This window comes from Choloepus didactylus, chromosome 27, assembly GCF_015220235.1.
Source record: "Choloepus didactylus isolate mChoDid1 chromosome 27, mChoDid1.pri, whole genome shotgun sequence".
NCBI lineage: Eukaryota > Metazoa > Chordata > Mammalia > Pilosa > Megalonychidae > Choloepus > Choloepus didactylus.
In genome coordinates, this window is record NC_051333.1 from 14385405 (window position 1) to 14395682 (window position 10278).

Below are 10278 nucleotides of genomic sequence, written 5' to 3' on the forward strand. Positions count from 1 at the left end.
GGAACTGCGTGGACTGGACACCACAGAGCAATCTGTCTTTGGGCATACTTCATACAACACTCATGAAAACGTGGAACTGCTGAGATCAGCGAAATCTGTAAGTTTTTGCGGCCAGGGGACCCGCGCCCCTCCCTGCCAGGCTCAGTCCCGGGGGAGGAGGGGCTGTCAGCTCCAGGAAGGAGAAGGGAGAATTGCAGTGGCTGCTCTTAACGGAAACTCATTCTACTGATTCAAACTCCAACCATAGATAGACTGAGGCCAGACACCAGAGACTCTGAGAGCAGCCAGCCCAGCAGAGAGGAGACAGGCATAGAAAAAAAACAACACGAAAAACTCCAAAATAAAAGCAGAGGATTTTTGGAGTTCTGGTGAACACAGAAAGGGGAAGGGCGGAGATCAGGCCTTGAGGCGCATATGCAAATCCCGAAGCAAAGCTGATCTCTCTGCCCTGGGCACTTTTCCTTAATGGCCCTGGTTGCTTTGTCTATTAGCATTTCAATAACCCATTAGATCTCTGAGGAGGGCCGTTTTTTTTTTTTTTTTAAATCCTTTTTGCTTTTTCTAAAACAATTACTCTAAGAAGCTCAATACAGAAAGCTTCAAAGAATTGAAATTTGGGCACATCAAGTCAAGAGCAGAACTAAGAGAGCTCTGAGACAAAAGGCAATAATCCAGTGGCTGAGAAAATTCACTAAACAACACAACTTCCCAAGAAAAGGGGGGTGTCCGCTCACAGCCACCATCCTGGTGGACAGGAAACACTCCTGCCCATCGCCAGCCCCATAGCCCAGAGCTGCCCCAGACAACCCAGTGTGACGGAAGTGCTTCAAATAACAGGCACACACCACAAAACTGGGCGTGGACATTAGCCTTCCCTGAAACCTCAGCTGAATGTCCCAGAGCTGGGAAGGGGGAGCAGTGTGAATTAACAGAGCCCCATTCAGCCATCATTTGAGCAGACTGGGAGCCTCCCAACACAGCCCAGCAGCCCAGAACTGCCCTGGGGGGATGGCACTCACCTGCGACATAGCACAGTCATCCCTCAACAGAGGACCCGGGGTGCACAGCCTGGAAGAGGGGCCCACTTGCAAGTCTCAGGAGCCATACGCCAATATCAAAGACTTGTGGGTCAGTGGCAGAGACAAACTGTGGCAGGACTGAACTGAAGGATTAGACTATTGCAGTAGCTTTAAAACTCTAGGATCATCAGGGAGATTTGATTGTTAGGGCCACCCCCCCTCCCCGACTGCCCAGAAACACGCCCCACATACAGGGCAGGCAACACCAACTACACACGCAAGCTTGGGACACCAATTGGGCCCCACAAGACTCACTCCCCCACTCACCAAAAAGGCTAAGCAGGGGAGATCTGGCTTGTGGAGAACAGGTGGCTCGTGGACGCCACCTGCTGGTTAGTTAGAGAAAGTGTACTCCACGAAGCTGTAGATCTGATAAATTAGAGATAAGGACTTCAACTGGTCTACAAACCCTAAAAGAACCCTATCAAGGTCAGCAAATGCCACGAAGCCAAAAACAACAGAAAATTATAAAGCATATGAAAAAACCAGACGATATGGATAACCCAAGCCCAAGCACCCAAATCAAAAGACCAGAAGAGACACACCTAGAGCAGCTACTCAAAGAACTAAAGATGAACAATGAGACCCTAGTACGGGATATGAAGGAAATCAAGAAGACCCTAGAAGAGCATAAAGAAGACATTGCAAGACTAAATAAAAAAATGGATGATCTTATGGAAATTAAAGAAACTGTTGACCAAATTAAAAAGATTCTGGACACTCATAGTACAAGACTAGAGGAAGTTGAACAACGAATCAGTGACCTGGAAGATGACAGAATGGAAAATGAAAACATAAAAGAAAGAATGGGGAAAAAAATTGAAAAACTCGAAATGGACCTCAGGGATATGATAGATAATATGAAACGTCCGAATATAAGACTCATTGGTGTCCCAGAAGGGGAAGAAAAGGGTAAAGGTCTAGGAAGAGTATTCAAAGAAATTGTTGGGGAAAACTTCCCAAATCTTCTAAACAACATAAATACACAAATCATAAATGCTCAGTGAACTCCAAATAGAATAAATCCAAAAAAACCCACTCCGAGACATATACTGATCACACTGTCAAACATAGAAGAGAAGGAGCAAGTTCTGAAAGCAGCAAGAGAAAAGCAATTCACCACATACAAAGGAAACAGCATAAGACTAAGTAGTGACTACTCAGCAGCCACCATGGAGGCGAGAAGGCAGTGGCACGATATATTTAAAATTCTGAGTGAGAGGAATTTCCAGCCAAGAATACTTTATCCAGCAAAGCTCTCCTTCAAATTTGAGGGAGAGCTTAAATTTTTCACAGACAAAGAAATGCTGAGAGAATTTGCTAACAAGAGACCTGCCCTACTGGAGATACTAAAGGGAGCCCTACAGACAGAGAAACAAAGACAGGACAGAGAGACTTGGAGAAAGGTTCAGTACTAAAGAGATTCGGTATGGGTACAATAAAGGATATTAATAGAGAGAGGGAAAAATATGGTAAACATAATCCAAAGGATAAGATGGCCGATTCAAGAAATGCCTTCACGGTTTTAACGTTGAATGTAAATGGATTAAACTCCCCAATTAAAAGATATAGATTCGCAGAATGGATCAAAAAAAATGAACCATCAATATGTTGCATACAAGAGACTCATCTTAGACACAGGGACACAAAGAAACTGAAAGTGAAAGGATGGAAAAAAATATTTCATGCAAGCTACAGCCAAAAGAAAGCAGGTGTAGCAATATTAATCTCAGATAAAATAGACTTCAAATGTAGGGATGTTTTGAGAGACAAAGAAGGCCACTACATACTAATAAAAGGGGCAATTCAGCAAGAAGAAATAACAATCGTAAATGTCTATGCACCCAATCAAGGTGCCACAAAATACATGAGAGAAACACTGGCAAAACTAAAGGAAGCAATTGATGTTTCCACAATAATTGTGGGAGACTTCAACACATCACTCTCTCCTATAGATAGATCAACCAGACAGAAGACCAATAAGGAAATTGAAAACCTAAACAATCTGATAAATGAATTAGATTTAACAGACATCTACAGGACATTACATCCCAAATCACCAGGATACACATACTTTTCTAGTGCTCACGGAACTTTCTCCAGAATAGATCATATGCTGGGACATAAAACAAGCCTCAAGAAATTTAAAAAGATTGAAATTATTCAAAGCACATTCTCTGACCACAATGGAATACAATTAGAAGTCAATAACCATCAGAGACTTAGAAAATTCACAAATACCTGGAGGTTAAACAACACACTCCTAAACAATCAGTGGGTTAAAGAAGAAATAGCAAGAGAAATTGCTAAATATATAGAGACGAATGAAAATGAGAACACAACATACCAAAACCTATGGGATGCAGCAAAAGCAGTGCTAAGGGGGAAATTTATAGCACTAAACGCATATATTAAAAAGGAAGAAAGAGCCAAAATCAAAGATCTAATGGATCAACTGAAGAAGCTAGAAAATGAACAGCAAACCAATCCTAAACCAAGTACAAGAAAAGAAATAACAAGGATTAAAGCAGAAATAAATGACATAGAGAACAAAAAAACAATAGAGAGGATAAATATCACCAAAAGTTGGTTCTTTGAGAAGATCAACAAGATCGACAAGCCCCTAGCTAGACTGACAAAATCAAAAAGAGAGAAGACCCATATAAAGAAAATAATGAATGAAAAAGGTGACATAACTGCAGATCCTGAAGAAATTAAAAAAATTATAAGAGGATATTATGAACAACTGTATGGCAACAAACTGGATAATGTAGAAGAAATGGACAATTTCCTGGAAACATATGAACAACCTAGACTGACCAGAGAAGAAATAGAAGACCTCAACCAACCCATCACAAGCAAAGAGATCCAATCAGTCATCAAAAATCTTCCCACAAATAAATGCCCAGGGCCAGATGGCTTCACAGGGGAATTCTACCAAACTTTCCAGAAAGAACTGACACCAATCTTACTCAAACTCTTTCAAAACATTGAAAAAAATGGAACACTACCTAACTCATTTTATGAAGCTAACATCAATCTAATACCAAAACCAGGCAAAGATGCTACAAAAAAGGAAAACTACCGGCCAATCTCCCTAATGAATATAGATGCAAAAATCCTCAACAAAATACTTGCAAATCGAATCCAAAGACACATTAATAAAATCATACACCATGACCAAGTGGGGTTCATTCCAGGCATGCAAGGATGGTTCAACATAAGAAAAACAATCAATGTATTACAACACATTAAAAACTCGAAAGGGAAAAATCAATTGATCATCTCAATAGATGCTGAAAAAGCATTTGACAAAATCCAACATCCCTTTTTGATAAAAACACTTCAAAAGGTAGGAATTGAAGGAAACTTCCTCAACATGATAAAGAGCATATATGAAAAACCCACAGCCAGCATAGTACTCAATGGTGAGAGACTGAAAGCCTTCCCTCTAAGATCAGGAACAAGACAAGGATGCCCGCTGTCACCACTGTTATTCAACATTGTGCTGGAAGTGCTAGCCAGGGCAATCCGGCAAGACAAAGAAATAAAAGGCATCCAAATTGGAAAAGAAGAAGTAAAACTGTCATTGTTTGCAGATGATATGATCTTATATCTAGAAAACCCTGAGAAATCGACGATACACCTACTAGAACTAATAAACAAATTTAGCAAAGTAGCGGGATACAAGATTAATGCACATAAGTCAGTAATGTTTCTATATGCTAGAAATGAACAAACTGAAGAGACACTCAAGAAAAAGATACCATTTTCAATAGCAACTAAAAAAATCAAGTACCTAGGAATAAACTTAACCAAAGATGTAAAAGACCTATACAAAGAAAACTACATAACTCTACTAAAAGAAATAGAAGGGGACCTTAAAAGATGGAAAAATATTCCATGTTCATGGATAGGAAGGCTAAATGTCATTAAGATGTCAATTCTACCCAAACTCATCTACAGATTCAATGCAATCCCAATCAAAATTCCAACAACCTACTTTGCAGACTTGGAAAAGCTAGTTATCAAATTTATTTGGAAAGGGAAGATGCCTCGAATTGCCAAAGACACTCTAAAAAAGAAAAACGAAGTGGGAGGACTTACACTCCCTGACTTTGAAGCTTATTATAAAGCCACAGTTGCCAAAACAGCATGGTACTGGCACAAAGATAGACATATAGATCAATGGAATCGAATTGAGAATTCAGAGATAGACCCTCAGATCTATGGCCGACTGATCTTTGATAAGGCCCCCAAAGTCACCGAACTGAGCCATAATGGTCTTTTCAACAAATGGGGCTGGGAGAGTTGGATATCCATATCCAAAAGAATGAAAGAGGACCCCTACCTCACCCCCTACACAAAAATTAACTCAAAATGGACCAAAGATCTCAATATAAAAGAAAGTACCATTAAACTCCTAGAAGATAATGTAGGAAAACATCTTCAAGACCTTGTATTAGGAGGCCACTTCCTAGACTTTACACCCAAAGCACAAGCAACAAAAGAGAAAATAGATAAATGGGAACTCCTCAAGCTTAGAAGTTTCTGCACCTCAAAGGAATTTCTCAAAAAGGTAAAGAGGCAGCCAACTCAATGGGAAAAAATTTTTGGAAACCATGTATCTGACAAAAGACTGATATCGTGCATATACAAAGAAATCCTACAACTCAATGACAATAGTACAGACAGCCCAATTATAAAATGGGCAAAAGATATGAAAAGACAGTTCTCTGAAGAGGAAATACAAATGGCCAAGAAACACATGAAAAAATGTTCAGCTTCACTAGCTATTAGAGAGATGCAAATTAAGACCACAATGAGATACCATCTAACACCGGTTAGAATGGCTGCCATTAAACAAACAGGAAACTACAAATGCTGGAGGGGATGTGGAGAAATTGGAACTCTTATTCATTGTTGGTGGGACTGTATAATGGTTCAGCCACTCTGGAAGTCAGTCTGGCAGTTCCTTAGAAAACTAGATATAGAGCTACCATTCGATCCAGCGATTGCACTTCTCTGTATATACCCGGAAGATCGGAAAGCAGTGACACGAACAGATATCTGCACGCCAATGTTCATAGCAGCATTATTCACAATTGCCAAGAGATGGAAACAACCCAAATGTCCTTCAACAGATGAGTGGATAAATAAAATGTGGTATATACACACGATGGAATACTACGCGGCAGTAAGAAGGAACGATCTGGTGAAACATATGACAACATGGATGAACCTTGAAGACATAATGCTGAGCGAAATAAGCCAGGCACAAAAAGAGAAATATTATATGCTACCACTAATGTGAACTTTGAAAAATGTAAAACAAATGGTTTATAATGTAGAATGTAGGGGAACTAGCAGTAGAGAGCAATTAAGGAAGGGGGAACAATAATCCAAGAAGAACAGATAAGCTGTTTAACGTTCTGGGGATTCCCAGAGATGACTATGGTCTGTTGATTTCTGATGGATGTAGTAGGAACAAGTTCACTGAAATGTTGCTATATTATGTAACTTTCTTGGGGTAAAGTAGGAACATGTTGGAAGTTAAGCAGTTATCTTAGGTTAGTTGTCTTTCTCTTACTCCCTTGTTATGGTCTCTTTGAAATGTTCTTTTATTGTATGTTTGTTTTCTTTTTAACTTTTTTTTTCATACAGTTGATTTAAAAAAGAAGGGAAAGTTAAAAAAAAAAAAAAAAAAAGACAAAAAAAAAAAAAAAATACTTAGTGAGCATGCCCAGGGCAAGAGGCAAGTGCAGAAAGACCTAAGAAAATCTGAACTTTTAAACATGGGCTGCTCTAAATGTTCAGTATAAATTGGACCAAGCCTCGAAGAAGAGCCTTAAAACACAGCCAAGCTACACTAAAACCCTAGGGAAGAGGGAGAAACTGACATCATCACAATATAGTTGTGCATTCATCACCACAATCAATTTTTGAACATTTTCATTACTCCAAAAAATAAAAATAAGAATAAAAATAAAGTAAAAAAGAATACCCAAAACATCCCACACACCTCCTCCACCCCATTAGTTTTTTTTTACTTTTTGTCCCCATTTTTCTACTCATTTGTCCATACACTGTGTAAAGGGAGTGTGAGCCATAAGGTTTTTGCAATCACACAGTCACACCATAAAAGCTATATAGTTATACAATCATCTTCAAGAATCAATGATACTGGATTGCAGTTCAGCAGTTTCAGATATTTCCTTCTAGCTATCCTAATCATAGCACATCAGAACTATCAAATACCAGGACATTGGCAAAAGATCACAAGTGATACAAAGAATCAGGAAAAGATGGCCCATTCAATGGAACATATTGAAACTTCTCTCAGAGAAAACACAGACAGTGGAAAAACTAATCAAAGACATTCAGTCAGTTCCCCTAAATCAACTCAAGGAGCTAAAGGAAAATATGAATAGAAATAAACTAAATATGGACAAAGAACTAAAGGATAGAAAGAAGATGAAGTGTGAACAAAAAAGAATAATTAGAAACTATAAAAAGCAGCACAACAGAACTTATGGGGAAGAAAAATATAATAAGGGAGATTAAAAATACACTAGACTTCCAGGAAGGAAATAATTGAAATTGTGGAAATGTAACCTATTACATTCTTTGAAATTTGCTCTCTAACTGCTTGTTAAATCATACTTTGAAAGTTATCAATGTTCTGTTTATATATTATATTTCACAATAAAAATGTAAAAAAAAAAAAAAAAAAAACCTACTATAAAGCCACAGTGGTCAAAACAGCATGGTATTGCACAAAGAAAAACATATTTATTAATGGAATCAAATCAAGAATTTGGAAATAGACCCCCAGATCTATGGTCAACTGATTTTGCATAAGGCTCCCAAATCCAACGAACTGCAACAAAACAGTCTCTTTGAAAAGGGGGCTGGGAGAACTGGAAATCTATACCCAAAAGAATGAAAGAGGAGCCCTACTTCACACCCTATACAAAAATTAACTCAAAGTAGATCAAAGACCTCAATATAAGAGACAGCACCATAAAACTCTTAGAAAATACATAGGGAAACATCTCTAAGACCTAGTAATAGCTTCTTAGATCTCACACACCTAAAGCACAGTGAAAGAAAAAAATAGATAAATGGGAACTCCTCAAAATCAAAAGCTTCGGTGCCTCAACAGACTTTGTCAAAAAGGTGAAGAGATTGCTAACTCAGTGGGAGAAAATATTTGGAAACCAGATGTTCTAGTTTTGACATCATGCAGAACACCAGAAATGGATGGGCTTTGGTAAAGGGGGTTTATTTGAGTACAAATTTACACTCTGAAGGCCATAAAAATGTCCAAATTAAGGCATCAACATGTGTATACCTTCACCAACAGAAGGCCAACCATATCCGAAAAACCTCTGTTAGCTGGGAAGGCACGTGGCTGGCATCTGCTGATCCTGGGTTGTGTTCCAGCTCCTCTCTCAGCTCCTGTGCTTTCTTCAAAATGTTGCTCTTGGGGTGTTTTGTCCTCTTTTAGCTTCTCTGGAGCAAACACTGGGTTAGCATCCCCAAAGTGTCAGCAAAAGTCTGCTTTCAGCAGCCATATCCAAAATGTCTCTCTGAACTGCTCTCCAAAATGTCACTCTCAGTTGCTCTCCAAAATGTCACTCTCAGCTGCTCTGAGATCCTTTTGTTTGTGAGCTCTTTTATAGGACTCCAGTGATTAAATCAAGACCCACCCTGAATGGGTGGGGTCCATATCTCCATGAAAATAACCTAATAAAAGGTATTACCCCCAGTTGGGTGGGTCACATCTCCATGGAAACAGCCAATCAAGAGGTCACACCCTAATCAAAAAGGTTAATGAATCTGCCCCCACAAGATTGCATCAAAGAACATGGCTTTTTCTGGGGGACATAATATATATATAAACTGGCACACCATATATCTGATAAGAGCCTGATATCCTGCATATATAAAGAAATCCTACAACTTAACAATAGTACAAACAGTAGAATTATAAAATGGGCAAAAGATATGAAAAAAAAACATTTCTCCAAAGAGGAAATACAAATGGCTAAAAAACACATGAAAAACATGTTCATCTCCACTAGCTGTTAGGGAAATGCAAATCAAAACCACAATGAGGACTCCAGTGGCTGTGGGAGGTAGGTAGGTAGGTGTGCTGGGTCATTCCATTTTGGGTCCCATGGTTTTGCCTCTCTTCCCCGCTCCCTTTCCACCCCGAGACCACGAAGCTGCAGTACCAAACCTGGGATGAGTTCAGCTATGCAGCAGAGAAGCTCTCCCTTGCAGACTCTATGAAGGCACATGTGGTTCTCAAATATAGGCATTCTCATGGGAGTCTGTGTATTAAGGTAAACAGATGATTTAGTTCATTTGGTGTATAGAACAGACTAAGCTCAAGATGTAAAAACGATTGAGAAATTCCACAGTAAACTAATGCGACTTTGGTAGCCAAGGAATCCTGCAGTGTTGCCATGGAAACCAACTTAATGGTTCGAAATGAAGACTGTTTGCCATGTTCTTAGGAAGTAAATAAATGCCTTTTGAATTTGAAGAAGTGTTGGGACAGAAAATACTTTATGTAACTAAGTGGGATATTCAAAAGTCAAGATATCATTTTTTATACTGTGTTTTTTCATGTTGACTTTAAAGAGCTAGGAATGTTAATACTTTCAATTAAAAAGCCTCTATTTATTTTTGGAAATTGAACATGAAATGTATCTATATTAGAAACTTTTTGCACATTATTTGATGTTAGACAAAATATATAATTATTTCTTTATAATTTGTGTCAGTAATTTGAAAAAGATATCAAGAGAAGCCAATCTTCCTTCAATTTAGTTCATCTGAGAGATGAACTAAATTGATGAACTAAATTTAGTTCATCTGAAAGGAAGAGGTAGCAATAGACAAGAGAGAATTTTTTTAACATTCATTTTATTGAGATATATTCACATACCATGCAGTCATACAAAACAAATCATACATTCAATTGCTCACAGTACCATTACATAGTTGTGCATTCATCACCAGAATCAATCCCTGACACCTTCATTACCACACACATAAAAATAACAAGAATAATAATTACAGTGAAAAAGAGCAATTAAAGTAAAAAATAACACTGGGTGCCTTTGTCTGTCTGTTTGTTTGTTTCCTTCCCCCATTTTTCTACTCATCCATCCATACACTGGACAAA

General features: G+C 38.5%; 1 pseudogene; it reads left to right on the forward strand.

Annotated features, from left to right (window-relative positions):
• The first annotated feature begins 9262 nt into the window (after nt 1–9262).
• On the forward strand, nt 9263–9604 carry LOC119521168 (annotated as a pseudogene).
• The last annotated feature ends 674 nt before the right edge of the window (nt 9605–10278 follow it).